The following is a 16,581-nucleotide window of genomic DNA, read 5'->3' as shown; positions in this document are numbered from 1 at the left end:
ACTTACCAAAAACACCTTTAGCACAGTCTCCCAATTTTTTTCCAAGTATTTGTCAAGACATTAAATACATTATTAAATAACTCTATGGGTTGCAGCATGATTTGAGGGTAATAAATATCCATTTTTTCAACCCAATAAGATGGTGTTTGTATTTCTGTTTCTACAAATGCAGATTTGTTCAATGTTGTGATACTTTGTAGTGAACCAACATTAGAGTTCTTCATAGATGAAATTGTAGTGTACAGTGCTTTTGAAACCTTATACAGTAGGTTTCTTCTTTACGTGTGTAACACCCCTGTGGGATTCTTACTTAGTTAAGTGATTTAAGGAGTTAACACCTAGTAATCTTCCTTAGATAATATCTTCAGATGAGACGAGGCGGTGCTGCTGCCTTGCGGGAAGCAATCAGACCGAGACTGGATCACAGGTGAGTGCAAAGAGCTTTATTGACACATAGCCAGACGAACCACTCTTACGTGTTTCGCGCGGGAGACCGCGCTTTATAAAAGAGTACAAATACAATACAGAAAAAACGATTAAAATACCCATCAGACCCTGCGCTCTAACCAATGGTAACCTTGTATACGCCCAGTAACTCCCACCTGATGCATAATGAAGAGTTCATTGAGCTCACCGTGATGTGGGGAGTGTATACAAAGTGTCACAGGGAATGAAAGGTAACATAAAAAACATCATGCAATTTAGATAATATCTTGCAAAGTGACAAGACAGGGGCTTGGCCACTCCTCGTTTCTAGAATATGCTGGGTCACCTGGTCTAGAGTAACCCAGCAGAGGCTAAGCCCCACCCTTTTTCTGCCTAGAGACAGGGGTAGGGAGAGAGGTCCATAAATAGGAGGGGAGAAGAACTCCATCCTCAGATCTCAGGAGGTACCAGAGGAGGGGGTCACCTGTAAATATGTACATACACAGTTTTGAGGTTAGGTAATTAGGGTAGAAGCCCCTGTGTTATTTTCCAGACCGGGAAATGTTACTACCAATTTTAGGGTCCCCCTATATGACCCTCAGGTGCATCCTACTCACAAGAGGGGTTGGCAAGGCACTCCACTATAGGCTCCCCAGTGATAGGTCTTAGCGTATCCCTCCATAATGTAACGATGCTCATCTCAAGCAGGAAAGGGGCCCGCAGGGCTGAGGTAGGAATATGAAAGAACCGACCTAAGCTGAGGGACAGACTCCTGATAGAGTAGTGAGTCGTAAGCCGAAGGTCAATGCTGGCAGCAGAGTTGCATAGTTGGTGAGAATGCAGAGGACGAGGCAGGCGGAAGACAGGGGTGGTCAAGGTACGTAGGAAGACAAAAGGTATGTGCGTTGCATGTACTCAGCATGAACTGAAACTTTGCTCGGCAACTTCCTGCTTACAGGGCTGTCCTTTTAAAGGCAGCTGCCAGGAGCAATAATGGAGGATCGAGCCCCAGAGGGTGAGCTAAAGCAAAATCCCGGTCCGGACTCAGGAAACACGGGACGGATTTAGCAAAACCTCATAGTACAACCTCCCCCCACCCCTCCAGAATCGATCTCCGGACGATTTAACCTGGGCTTGTCGGGGAACCTCCAGTGGAAACCTCGGATCAAGGAGGAAACATGGACATCACTAGCCTTCACCCAAGAATTCTCCTATGGACTGTATCCCCTCCAAGATACAAGGTACTGGGGACTGCCTCGAGACCTATGGGAATCCAAGATCCAACGAGTTACATACTCCACTTGACCATCTACTGAAACCGGGCCTGGGAGGGTGGGAGCAGAGGAAGAGTTGTTGCAGGCCACTGCCTTTAAGAGAGACATGAAAGACTGGAGGAATCTTTATAGTATCTGGTAATTCCAATTTAAACGTGACCGGGTTTACTTGTTTCACAATCTTGTTTCACAATCTTGTAGGGACCTATGAACCTGGGCCCGAGCTTCAGGGAAGGACTCTTCAGACCGATGTTCCTGGTAGATAACCATACGAGATCTCCAACCTTGAACTGCGGGGCTGGCCGCCGACGCTTATCCATGTGATCCTTCTGCTGAAGGGAGGCTTTAGTTACGTTGGCATGAATCCTCCTCCAGAGATACTTTAACTCCTGGACCTTGTCATCCACTGCGGGACTTCCAGATATGGAGGTGGACGATGGAAGAGTAGAAGAAACTGATGAATAGTTTGAGACGGTGGAATGGCTCCTGGAAACAAGTAGATTGGGTAATTGAATGCCTGATGCAGTGGTATCCCCTCAGTTTGCTTCTTGTTTAAAACTTCCCCCAAATCCTGGTGTGTGAGACTGAGGCCAAACCCCATGAGAGGGAAACAGGTAGAAGAATCTGGGAAGGCACAGAGAGAGGAGGGATGGTAGAGATGTCCAGCAAATGTTCTTTGAACTTCACTGGACACAGCCATTTTCCTAGCCCCGCGACGATCAGGCAGTCACGGATCCGGTGCTCCTGGGACCCACAATAAAGGCACAGAGTCCTGATAGAGTAGTGAGTCGTAAGCTGGTCAGGGCTGGCACCAGAGTTGCGTAGTCAGTGAGAATGCAGAGGTTGAGGCAGGAGGAAGACAGGGGTGGTCGAGATACGTAGCTGGGTCTGGTAACGAGGAAGACAAAAAGTAAGTGTGTTGCATGTACTCGGCATGAACTGAAACTTTGCTCGGCAACTTCCTGCTTACAGGGATGTCCTTTTAAAGGAAGCTTCCAGGAGCAAAAATGGAGGATCCTGCCACACGGGGCAAGCTAGAGCAAAATCCCAGTCAGGGCTCAGAAAACCCAGGACATTTTTTGCAAAACCTCATACATAGCTGCCAGAAGGGATAGGTTCCTTGCTCCCCTCAACTCAGAGGGTGAGCAATTAGCTATGTTAGAGGGAAAGGGTCTGCACCCTCAAACAAGAGGGCACCCAGCCAACGGGTGCCAGTGGAGGTGGGAGCGACCAAATATTTTGCCATAAACGTGACAAAGGAAAGATTTGTGCCTCTTTGGGAATGCTGTTCTGAGCATTCCAAATAAGAAGTTGTATGTATGTATGTATGTATGTATATCTCTTTATTTATATAGCGCCATTAATGTACATAGCGCTTCACAGCAGTAATACACGAGACATAATAATATAAATAACAAATAAAACAAATAACACATAATGAGAATAAGCACATTCAGACATAAAAGTAACATTAGAAAAAGGAGTCCCGGCTGCAAAGAATTTATAATCTAATTGGAAAGTAGAAAAAACATATAGAGACACTAGGAAGGTGTTCTGGTAAGTGTGTCGTCAAGGAGCCAAGGTCAATGTATGAAGTATCAGCCACGGAGCTGACCATATGCTTCGTTAAGAAGGTAGGTTTTAAGATAGGTCTTAAAGGTGGATAGAGAGGGTGCTAGTCGGATATTGAGGAGAAGGGCATTCCAGAGGTGTGGGGCAGTCAGTGAGAAGGGGGGGAGAGGGCTTTAGATACAAAAAGGATGGAGAGAAGACATCCTTGAGCAGAACGCAAGAGTTGGGATGGTGTATAGCGAGAAATTAGGGTTGAAATGTAAGGAGGGACAGAAGAGTGTAAAGCCTTAAAAGTGAGGAGAATTGATTGCATTATACAGGATTTGATAGGAAGCCAGGAGAGGGATTTAAGCAGGAGAGACGATGAGACAGATTTAGAAGAGAGTAAAGTGATTCTGGCTGCAGTGTTTATGATAGATTGTAGGGGAGACAGGTGAGAGGCAGGAAGGCAGGACAGAAGGATGTTACAGTAGTTGAGATGGGAGAAAATGAGGGCCTGTGTCAGAGTTTTAGCAGTAGAGCAACAGAGGAAAGGATGTATCTTTGCAATATTGCTGAGGAAAAATGACAGGTTTTAGCTACATTTTGAATGTGAGAGGAGAATGTGAGGGAGGAGTCAAATGTGACCCCAAGGCAGCGTGCTTGTGATACTGGGTTTAGGATAGTGCTTCCAACAGTAATGTAGAAGGAGGTAGTAGGGCCAGATTTTGGAGCAAGTATGAGGAGCTCCGTTTTTAACATGTTAAGTTGGAGTCGGCGGAGGGCCATCCAGGATGATATAGTCGAGAGACATACAAAAACTTTGGTCTGTATAGCATGTGTATGGTCAGGGGTTGAAAAGTAAATTTGTGTGTTATAAGCATACGGGTAATATGTGAACCCAAGAGATGGGATAAGGTCACCTAGAGAGAAACTGTAAAGTGAAAAGAGAAGAGGTCCCAGGACAGACCACTGGGGTGCCCCCACAGAGAGATCGATAAGAGGAGGAGGTGTTAGCAAATGAGATACTGAAAGTACGATCGGAGAGGTAAGAGGAAATCCAGGATAGAGCTTTGTTACAGATACCAAGAGTATGGAGCATGTGAAGGAGCAGAGGGTGGTCCACAGTATGAAAGGCTGTAGAGAGGTCAAGCAATATGAGCTGTGTTGTCACCTTTGTTTTTGGCAGCATGGAGGTCAAATAGGGCGGTTATTGAGTCAATCATCAACCCCCCTTCCCTTTTTATCGGCATGGAGGTCATTAGTTATTTTAGTGAGGGCTGTTTCTGTTTAGTGAGCAGTGCGGAAGCCAGATTGTAGAGGATCTAGGAGAGAATAGGAGGTAAGAAAATGGTGCAAGCGAGAGAATACAAGGCATTCAAGGAGTTTGTTGAACTGTATCCACAAAATAAAGTTAAAGAAAAGTTCCTGGCACCCTCCATTCATTTGCTTACCCCACCAGCCTGTATGGATGCCAACACCCTGACAAACAAGTTAATAAGAGCCGCTGAGCATCATCTGCACTTTAATACAACACCTGACAATCATTGGGACACTTTGTTGTGGCCCCTCTTCATGTTGGCCAGGGGAAGAAGTGTTACACGTGTACACAAGTTAAGTCTGCTAAAAGGTATCACAATCTATAATTAATCTGCCTTTTCTCCCGGATCACTAGTAGAACCTTGAATTCTTTCTACAAATCAAATGAAAGAGGTTTGAATGGTATTATCAACACAGCATTCTCACAAAACTAACTAACAAGACATAATATTACATTTATGTATTTGAGGTAAATGAATTGTGCCTAGGAAATAATGACATCTCTCATTTTGTTTGACTTAGATGATGCCAGAATCTTAAAGGAATGATTAAAAGTAAAGCCTGGTGTTTTTATTCAAAGAAAAGTCATTATTCCTCCTCTTGGAAACATGGTGAATCTTAGGCGTTCTGTCAATACTTTGGTTTCGTCAAGCACATTTTACTATGGAAATTTATTTCAAGTGGACTCTCAAACTCCCCAAGGCTGCAAGAAAGTTAAACGTCCATTCTTCCTCTAAGGCAATAAGGAAAAAAGGTGAATTTCTCAAAAAAAGTAAAACAACCTTTTACTGTCATTTTACAGTAGGGAGTTCATTTCCACTAATTTCATTTTTTTGTTTTCTCCTGGGATTGTTATAAAATGGTCTCAAAGGGGAACCCTCTGATTGGTTCTGCCATAACAACAACTATAGCTCAGTATCGTACATTTTGGTAACTACAAAATATAATACTTGATTGCATCAGTGAGTGATATGCGACAGTAGGATAATAATTGGGGATATTTTGGAATGTACATATTACATTGAACAACATCAAGTTCTCAGTCTCTGGGTGTCATTTTGCTTCAGAAGAAAATAAATCTGTCGGGTCGGATTTAATATAATGTAAAACAGTAAGAAAAAGGATTAGCAACTTCTTAAATGTGATACAGATACAAGCAGAAATCTTAATAAAAGCTTAGCGCATGGTGCATTTGGTGGGCGGTTAAACACTTCTGGGCATATTTATTCTAAAAGTGGTTCTCAACAAAGGTGCCGGGGGATCCTGCCTTGCTGCGACTGCCTGGTAAAGGTACCGTGGTCCTAGGGGAAAATCTTTCCTGGTTGGTGAGCAGACACCTCTATGTAAGACAAGTTTAATGCGAGTCATGTTATTTCAAGCTAATGGGAGGTAGCGCTAATTTAACAAGGCGAAAAGCCTATTCTAATGAGATATGCAATGATCGTTGCTTTTGCGTATAATTCACTTTGTGGGTATACATTAATGTCAGCCTCTTCTTTGCTACCCTAAACACGCCTTTACGCAACATGTAGAGAGACACACTTGTGTACAAAAAGGATAACACTTGGGCTGCTCTCACTCTCTCTAGCAAAACCTATATTTCACGGTCTGGTTGGGAGTGACGCCACCTTTAGGTACGACCTAACTAACAACAGGTTAAATCCTGCGTTAACTATTCAGGAGCACTGTAGGTAGGCGTTATTAGAGGGAACACCAATTTTGCATATCATTAGTACTAACGGCTGTTATAGTTAACGCAATGCCATTTCTGCCCGCTAACTTGCTGCACTTTCTGCACTTAACACTGCATTAATGAGCTTTGAACATACACCTTAGCACTTAACTTAGGTCAATACAGATGTAGCCAGCTTTACTGTTCGCATTGCCGCCGGTGAAACAATGAAAAACCGAGGGACTGGGGGAGATGACTGCCACGATAGTTCACCGCGGGATTAAGTCTTATCAATGGGACCTCCTACAGCATTAATATTTCTGGGCCGCATTCCACGTGGTCACGGGACCGGTAAGTCTGGCTATATCTATAACAGCCATTATTGCTCCTGCTGGCACATTGCAGCAGGAGACACAGAACAGGCCAGTGGAAGCAGTCGCCATTATAAATGCCACAAAAAAAAAAAAAAACAGAGAGGGCGCACTAAGTGTAGGCAATATAAATATATATCATAAAAATATTCCACAAATGTGGATAACAACAGTTACAATAATCAAACAATATAAAGAAGCATCAACTTACAATCTAGCTAAAAGGCTGCTGAGGTATAACTGGGAGATCCGGAGGTGGGATCCAAAGGGAAAGATGTAAAACGGGTACGGACCGATGCTCCGTTGGTCGCGTTCTCCTTTCTCCACCGGTACACCTCTCAGCTCGTGGACGCTCCACAGCAGCCCCTCGTGACCTCTTTGCGTTTCGTACAACGTACTTCATCAGGAGTACACGTGTTGGGGCTGCCTGGGAGCTTACAAAGGCTAACACATCCAATTAACTTGTCTGCCACTCCCTCACATTAACCCCAGCTGACAGCGTCCTGCATCTGGTGAGTTGATTCAGTGGGAGAAATCCCATTGGATGTGCTAGCCTTTGTAAGCTCCCAGGGAGCCCCAATACGTGACATCCTGACAAAGTAAGTTGTACGAAACGCATAGAGGTCACGAGGGGCTGCTGCGGAGCGTCCACGAGCTGAGAGGTGTACTGGTGGAGACAGGAGAACGCAACCAACGGGGCATCGGTCCGGACCCGTTTTACATCTTTCCCTTTGGATCCCACCTCCGGATCTCCCAGTTATACCTCAGCAGCCTTTTAGCTAGACTGCAAGTTCATTTTTCTTTATATTGTTTGATTATTGTAACTGTTGTTATCCACATATGTGGAATATTTTTATGATATAAATTTATATTGCCTACACTTAGTGAGCCCTCTCTGTTTTTCTTTGTGTCTTTTGTTGTGTGAGCCCCTTTTGGGAGCTCACACATTTTAGGAGATTAAGGAGTTCTCCTTTAGGAAGGCAGCAAAAGTATAGAACTACTTCCCTGAGGACAACACGAGCACAGATTGCAATAAAAAAACCTCTCATCATTCTAAATGCATTCGCCTTGTGTGAAAAAAAAAAGGGACGTGGCCAATGGACCAGAGCTGAAAGTATTGGTGATAGATGTATTAGTGTTTTTTTATCTACTGTTAAAATGTGTACTTTGCTGTGTTTATACTGTGGTCACTGTAATATTATTATTAGGACTGATTCTTTCAACCAAACCACGGTCAACAAAACCAATTAAGGAATTTTGACACTTGTGACACATCATTTGTTGTGTATGCAGTGAAATGCTCCTGTGGCCAATTATATGTGGGCCAAACTTCAGAGCAATGAATCAACATCACTATCACAACATGAGTGATATACAGTATGCACTGGTGACAAGGAACGAGGAGTCTTATGCACTGTAGTGAGACATTTTAAGACACATCGTTACAATGTTTCTAAGTTATGATTCTTCTAGAACATGTTCATAATCCCCCTAGAGGCGGCGATTGAGATAAACTCTTATTACGCAGAGACGCGTTTTGGATCCACACACTAGGGAAAGTGTACTGAGCAGGGGTGTGCAAACTGGGGGGGCGCAACATTTTCTGAAGGGGGCGCAGCGCTTACAGAGGCCCGGCGTTCTTCCCCACAACATTTAAATTAAATGCCGGGGGAGCGTAAAAGTCCTTTACCTTCTTTCCAGCGGCTTCTGGCGACATGGCGTCAAATGACGCCGCGGAGTCACATGACATCACGTTTACATGACAACGCGACATCCCATGACATTGTCACGTCCGAATACGCCGGAGACAAGGTAATAAGGTAAGGGGGTGGGGGTGAGCTGGCAGGGGGGCACAGACAAAAATGTTTGCACCCCCGTGCCATAGAGGAATAAACAACAGCGATAGTCTGCATTGCTTCCTTTAGCCTTTTGAATGCCGGAGGGGTCGCGGACTCCTGAGTGAGTGCCACGACCCTTCCAGAATAGTGCGGTCATTTTTCAGTCCTCTGTTGTTTCCTCACAATGTAGATCGTGTCCTGGACGCGATCTTACCTGGAAAACCTGTGCATAACATTGTCACTACGTCACGTGGCCCTTGTAGTGCTAGGCCCCATGACCTAGTGACTACTGTACATCTTGGGGAACTACAATGGTCTCCTTTAAACATACGCAGACGTTGTTGCTTATTAGACCCTTTAAACTTTTAACATTTGTTTAAGGAATTCAGTGACATTACAAAGTTACAATGTTTCTTTTTTGGGAACGAGATTTGGGACAGTCCGTTTAAAAGGGCTGTTCATTAGTCTAAAGAGATCTCCTGCAATATAAGTATGGGATCATACTGCACGCTTCATTAGTAGGTTATTGATGTAATAAATCCAGATGCCGTGTGGCATTGTTATTCTGGATAACACAACGTATGTCAGAATTATAATTCAGAATATTAAAGTTTACATAGGATTGAATAGCAATTTTGGCTAAGTATATCACAATATATCCTAATAAATTACTCCAGGGTCGAACAACAAAGCTTGCTACAGTACATCTGACTTTAGTTTAGTAAATACATGTTTAAGCAGTGAGGCTCAGAGACATCTCACTTGTACAGCAGCGAACCTGACACATCTCAATCATACTGTAGTCCCGTTAAATCAAAGTACATGAAATGCAAAATGATTTGTTGCAAACTACTTTGAAATGTAAAAAACATATATAGCAATTTTATGACAAAATGTATATTTTCAACATTCTTCTTATTTAAAAAAAAAAAAATATATATATATATATATATATATATATATATGGCAAATGGGAATATTACTGTATATTCATTTAAATGTCTTAGACAGGTCTGCAACCCTGTCTTTCACCATTATCACCCAGCACACAGCACTTCCACTGCAGCAAGGGATTCTGGGAAATGACATGCAAATGAGCACACAGTGCCACCTTTTGTCTCAAGCTCATATTACACGAACAACCCTTAAACCAATGCATGCTGCTTTAAACACAGCTTTTAAGCATAGGCTGGGGTGAGATGCAAAGCCAGTAAACAAACTCACAGACATGTTTCAACCTTGATGGGTTTCATCAGTGTGAGGTTGGTTGTGCAGGCTATGCTTGTGCTCATTTGCATGTCATTTCCCAGAATCCCTTGCTGCAGTAGAAGTGCTGTGTGCGGGGTGATAATGGTGAAAGGCGGGGTTGTAGACCTGTCTAAGACATTCAAATGAACATACAGTAATATTCCCATTTGCTATATGCTTTGATGTGGAGGGTTTTTGTCACTTTTTTTACCCACCATAACCTTAATTGTGTTATATATATATATATATATATATATATATATATATATTTTTTTTTAAACGTACCTTACAAATGCCTTGCTGCAGTCTTGATTTATCTTCAAATTAAATTGGTCCTTTAACAACATTTTCTTCTGTTTCAGTAGCTATTTTAAATGAACAACTAACAGATGCAAACCCCAGGGGAAGTTTTTATCACATAGAAACGTTCACCAAAACATGTCCTAAATCCTCTTTACTGCTTCCTCGCATATATAAGGCGATGAATAAGCTCTCATATAAAAGGCAGTGAATTTCTTTATCGAGATCATACAGATTCAAAACCTACATACAGTATATGTTGTACACCTAAATGCTATGTCTGCACATTGTAAGTAACTCTATTATTTCTACTAAAACCAGTCTGCAGCTCAGTATTTGTGTTTTCATGGGCACTGCTGTGAGAATCTCACATTGCTGTACAGTGGATACTTGTTGTCACTTTCTTTTACTCACAACCTAGTTTGGTTTGCAACCACTAGTAGCTTCAAAATGCAGACGTAGTGACCAAGCTCAAACTGGTGAGTCGAAAAAGAAAAGAAAAAACGGCTGTTTTTTGGCAGGTCACCTAATTCTTATTCTTCCCTGTCCCAAGATTAGCAGTAGCAACTGTTTAATCCAGCAGGTAGAAAATCCACCTAAAATGCCCTGGGTGCTTATTTGCATGTCACTACCCAGGATTTAAGCCTCGCCCCAGGCCCTAAGACAGTTGTTGAATGTGTGGGGAGGGGCGCAATTGTTGAGTGGTGGGGGAATAAAACAATGTTGAATGAGAACGAGAGGACGCAATTGTGGCCTGGCATGGGGTAGGGGATGGTGGAGCATGGCACCGCAGAGGAAGGGGGCCTGACTGGTCGTTCACAGCAGTTGGGGGCCCAGTTGTCCCGGTTATCCTTCCCACCCCCCTGATTGTTGCCCTCATCGCTGTACAGAATACTTGTCTGCAACTTGACCGCTGTGTGACATGTATAGGGTAAATAAAGCAGGTTTGGGAACTTGGTATAAGGGACATTCATGGGTATTGTATCTTTGTTATACATGTAGTTCTGTAAAACATGTAGGTAATATGCTATCATAGAGAAACAACTGAAAGTATAAGATAACAGTCAGAGTTTAGGACTTGCTGTACGTTGTTTACTGTTTATGTTATCAGCGCAGAACCATCTATTAATGCTCAGTGAGTAAAGGAACGGACCCCAAAAACAATGACACAATTCCAATGTCAGCTCCTTGTGACCTTGGGCAAGTCACTTTATTTCCCTGTACCTCAGGTCCAAAAAACAGATTGTAAGCTCTATGGGGCAGGGACTGGTGCCTGCAAAAATTCTATGTACAGCGCTGCGTACACAATCAGCGCTATACAAGAAGAAAAAATATTGCTTCTTTCTGCACTTGATTTATGTTCTTTGAGTAAGTGCAGCGCTCTCTCTATGACTACCTCTTACCAGTTTGGGGATTTAGCAGCACTGCTGTAGTTGCTGTTTAACACAATAGAAACACTATGACCTATAGTGTTTTTAGCTATCAAGATAACAATGCTGGTGTGGTGTTGAACTCATTTGGATATTCCAGAAACAGCAGCATGCTACTGTGGCCTGTAATCCCATGAGCTGAGAGGCATGGTGTAGTGGTTGATGATATAATGGCATTTTACTTCACCCCTTGAAATACAGTAAGTAACCTATTGGGATGCAATTTTGGCAATTCCATCTATAGACAATACACTCGAATATGAAAGGGTGCACAGCCTGTAACTCACGTGGCCACACATACCGTTTCATTCATTAAAAGCAAAGAGGAAATTTAGTCCATGGCTAAACCGTTATACTGTCTTGTAAGAGACATGTGCAGAGGTACGCAAATGGAGACTGTTTTAGGGCGAAATTAATCGTGGCTTTATTGAGCCTGTTCCTTTATCCAGGCAAAACATACAAAAACAACAAAATAACAAACCCTTATCCCTTTGTAAGGGCTAACTTACTTCCCCAGTCCCCAGACCCTATCTGCAAGACTGGAGGGATATTCCCATTACCAGCCTATCACACCAAAGCCTCAGAAGTACCTTAAGCAGGTGGCCCTCCCTGACAGTGTCTGGCAGGTTCCTGCGTCCTCTGGGTCCAGGAAATATAGGACTTCTGGGTGTCTTGATCTCAGCACAGTCTTTGTGCTCAAGACAGTGTCTGTGTGCATGCTTATCTGATCTCCTTCAGCCAGGCCAAATATGAGCTAAGGAATCTCTCTCCTGTTTCTCATATCAGGCTTTTCACAGGGTCCTAATCAGCCAGGTGGAGTCTGGTTGATTGCCTGTGTGCAATTAATCAGCTCGCTGCTGGATTTAGAGGCAGTTTTTCTGAAACAGTGATAAGTCCCTGCTACATGTATAAAAATACTTTTTTTTAAAAAATTTTTTACAAAATGTGACCGTGTAGGTTAAAGGTTAGTTGCATCTCTGCCTCTGAAGCCTACAACAGTGTTTTTCAACCAGTGTTCCTAGGAACCCTTGGGATCCCCGGGCATCCCTAAAAGGTTTCTTGCAATTCATTGAAAACTGTAACAAATAGAGAAGACTTTACAATGCGTCTGATCTCAGACGCACTATCAGAGAGGGTTGGGGTTAGTTACAATACATCTGATCTCAGACATACTATTAGAGAGGCTTGGGGTTAGTTAAAATGCATCTGATCTCAGACGCGCTGTTAGAGAGGGTTGGGGTTCTGCAGAATTTCACAATATAATTATAGGGTTCCCTAACCAAAAAAAAGGGTTGGAAACCACTGACCTAATGCAATTGACATGCAGTTTCCTCCGCACATGCTTACTCAGCTGTAATCGGGTAACGTAAGCAGCATTGTTACTTTTCCAGTATGAAGTTGAAACAAGAAATGTACTGTCATTATTCACATGCCTGGATGTACAGTAAAAGGAAGTATTTATAGCCATTTGGCAAAAATTAAAGTCACAATATTAATACAAGTTAGTCTATATAATGGTCTTAGGGGGTTAACCGTTAAAATGTCATAGTGCCGATCGGGGCGCACTCGCCCGGCAACTGCAATTGAAGCCACAGGAGTATAAGTACAATAATGCATCATTGGCCCTATCACATTTAATGAATAACCCTCTTGGTAGGTGATGCAACTTTGTGTCAATTTAACTCCTTCACTGCCAGAGGTGCCTGCAAGGTATTGCACTGCTGGGTTCCTCTGGCAACAAAGGGGTGGATTTTTGTGACAATGCCTTCTTTGGAACTATGCATGAAATACTGAGTCACAGGCTAAGCCAATTAAGCACAAAGTACAATGGGAAGCTTGCATAATGCTATCTCCGTCATCAGTACTCTACTGCAGGAGATTGACAATGTCACCATGGTGAATGAAAGCATGTGCTAGTCATGTAGGTATTTGTTGGAAATATTTAACCCCTTCAGTGCTGAAAGAGGCCCTTTCAGCACCAAAATAGGTTAAGTATACATTTTTTAAATGCAGAGTAGAAAGTACGGCAGATACACTCAGGCTCAGTCTTTTGAGATACACTCAGGGCTCAGTCTTTTGTCTGCTTATCTCTCTGTGTCACTCACTCCATGTCACCTCTATTTATCTACCATCATCTTCCTCCAGCGTGGTCTTCCACAAAAAACTGTACTCTGTTACACCCATTGGCATCATGACAGGTTACAGTTAACCCTGCTTACATACCCATTGCATAGACATAACTCACCTTCTAAGGAGGTCATTGCTAATGCATATGTTTAATACATAATATTTCTGGCGGCCTATATATAATTCACCTTCATATTGTAAACCTAATTAACTGCTACTTATTTTATTAATATGTTAAATGGTAGATGTATATTACAAATCATTCTTATTCTACAGGGACCATTCTGCACATTCTTTAATTACGACAGATACGAGTTTTTTTTCTCAAAATAAGGCGGCTGGAGATAAATATGGCAGAGCTGGAAATGGAAAGGGAGGCTATAGGGTGGGGGAAGGGTGTGCATCAGATGAAGAATACAGTAAAAGCAATAACAGCACAGTACATAGTACTATAGGAATAAAGAGAATAAGGAGCCCCTGGCTATAAAAAAAAAATCAGCATCTAAGGGGGAGGCTAGCATGGAAACAACACATATCAATTTATAGCGTGTGTAATGACAGAATGAAGGAAACCAAGACACTAGACCAGCTTTCCACACTTACTACAGACATATGCAGATCACCATAATATGTTTTCATGTGTAATTCATGCATTCATGGATACATACATGTGCAACCATTGTTTAAACTGAGATATTGCAGTAGTATAAGTAAATAGGAAAAAAGGTTAAAGATATGAACAAAGAAGATGCATGTTCTGAATTAAAACTCACGTTGCTTGCAACTAGTTGTGAAAGGCTGTGCCAACGCAGCACATTTTTACCCTTCTCGCCGGAGCTCTCATTGACCTACAGTACTGTACAGTAGTGTGTTCAGCAATCAGCTTTGTGCATGTGAAATTGTATCCCAGGACATCATTTAAACATTAACCAATAACTGTCTCCACTATTTTATTGACCTGTTCAAACACTAGTAGCAATTCATTCCCCCCGAGAGACTATTCAGCAAAGAGAATGAATGATTGGTGGGTGATGTATTTGGGAATAACATATATTATATTAGCATGTCATGGTTATGAATATAACCGTCAAGAAAGGTATTGGTTTCTTTGTGTTTTAGATCCTGTTTTTATGTTTCACTTCGTCTCATTTTCCTTGCACAAAAAAAAAAATATCAGGTAGTCCTCGCTATCCAACGTTTCACTTTACAGCGAATGGCATATCCAACACTTTGCAATGCCTCCCTATGGGCCATTTTTCGACGCCGGAACGCGTTATCCAACGCTCTCCGCCACTGATTAACACGGGACTCACTTTACAACGGTTTCACTATCCAACGCTACTTCCAGAACGGACTCCGTTGGATAACCGAGGACTGCCTGTACATGCATTATGCTGTCAGCCATGTGTGAGCTCCACCCCTAGCTCCCCTTCCATTCTTTCCCCTGACTTCATGCTATGGAAGACACAGCGGGTGTGCTGGGGTGGTATGCATCAGATCACATTAACCCTTTCAGGACTGTAAGGGGATTCAATGCGCTGCAGATAAGAAAACAGTTTTGCCAAACTTTTACTAGCGCGCAGGTTGCAAGGTGCACACACACAGTCATAAAAAGGAGTGCAAAAGTCCACCTGCTACTGTGACCTAAATACTAGAACAATAGAGCATCATGAATCCATCAGTTATGGAGGGGAGACATGTTAAGTAAAGTCCAATTGAAATCATATTATCTTGATCTTTAAAAATAAAAATAAAAGATAAATAATGATTTCCATTTATTTTCAATCAAATGAAAGGAGAATAAAACTGTTGCTTTGAGTACCTGAAATAAAACTGATACCAAGATATGCTCATCATGATCCAGTGATATTGGTGAATAGGCGTGATGATATTATTTTGCTGAATAAAACAAACTCCTTAGATCCCAGAAGTGCTACCCCTGCGCAATTTGTATCCATTTGCTTTGCTACTGTTTAGGAAACACATGGGTGTCCTATTCAAGAAAAAAAGCTGCGCTGCCCATGCAATAATTGCGTCCCTTTAATAATGCGAATCTCTTAACGCAAACGTGATCTGTAGATAGCTTGGGGGGGGGGGGGGGGGGGGGTGGATTTACAGTATTTTCTTGTCTGTGAAACGACTGGGAACATAACCCCTGAAATATTTCAACATCACTAAAGACATTGGGGAAATGCATAAATATTGCCCAATGTCATTACTTTCGGGGGCGCTGTTTACAAATGCAGTCTTACCTCTGTCACAGAGATGCACAGCCACCTTGTTCTGGGTCCACAGATAGAGATGTCCAGCAGCCACCAAGCTGCCTGTTACACCGCATGCAAACCTGAGCCAGGGGGATGTGTGCTACAGCACAGCGCCCGGCGTGTTGTACACCTGCTCCTTCCTGCTGCCTGCTCGTATTAACAAGCACAGCTCACCCAAGGGCAACACCCTTCCTCCGGGTCACTAAGCTGCCCCCCGTGAGCAGCTAGAGAGCTGTTCAGATAACGTTGCAGGGGACCCGTGTCTTTACAAGACAAAACCCTACCCCCGCGCCTGATAGGAGAGCTGCAGCATTATCAGCCTGCCTCCCATCTATGGAGATCAGCTCATAGCAGTCACCAGCCTGTCAGACTGGGAGCTTACAGACATTCCCGGCTCTTGCAATTTTCAGCAAATACCCCTGCTCCCTGCCCTGCTCCCTGAATGGATCTTGTTTTAAAAAAAATAAAGAACATAGAGCGGCATAATGCTTCCCATAAGCAAAATGGCTGGCCCCTGCTTCAGCAGTGCTGCGGATAGCTCATTGGGTTGCACTGGCTTTTCGTAGCTATAGCAACAGCCAACAGACAGGCTTTACACAGCAAGCATGGCTGCCCATGTGCAGGTCCCCAGCTCTGAATGCTAATACAGCTCAACCCCCTTATAACGCTGCGCTTGGGGTCCACAGAATCACATCGCGTTATAAGCGGACCGCATTACAAATAATGTTTGATGTATTTAAGATACCAAAAATCGTGTTGT

The 16,581-nt window shown here is 42.9% G+C and overlaps 1 protein-coding gene across 18 annotated transcripts in view; it reads right to left on the bottom strand.

Annotated features, from left to right (window-relative positions):
* SORBS2 (sorbin and SH3 domain containing 2) overlaps positions 1 to 16,342 on the bottom strand; it is a 293,997-nt gene extending 277,655 nt beyond the window's left edge. For 5 of the 18 annotated variants that reach the window (XM_075610126.1, XM_075610132.1, XM_075610129.1 and 2 more), the window contains exon 1: positions 15,810 to 16,342. The gene's annotated coding sequence lies outside the window, so the exon portion shown is untranslated. Of the gene's footprint in view, positions 1 to 12,737; positions 12,864 to 15,809 lie in introns of all 18 variants that reach the window. The other 13 variants (XM_075610134.1, XM_075610136.1, XM_075610137.1 and 10 more) reach the window with 9 other exon arrangements.
* Between the last annotated feature and the right edge of the window lie 239 nt (positions 16,343 to 16,581).

The sequence above is a fragment of the Ascaphus truei genome, chromosome 1 (genome assembly GCF_040206685.1).
Source record: "Ascaphus truei isolate aAscTru1 chromosome 1, aAscTru1.hap1, whole genome shotgun sequence".
NCBI classification, from domain to species: domain Eukaryota; kingdom Metazoa; phylum Chordata; class Amphibia; order Anura; family Ascaphidae; genus Ascaphus; species Ascaphus truei.
Note: the sequence above shows the minus strand (reverse complement) of the source record. Positions and strands in the feature narration are given on the sequence as shown.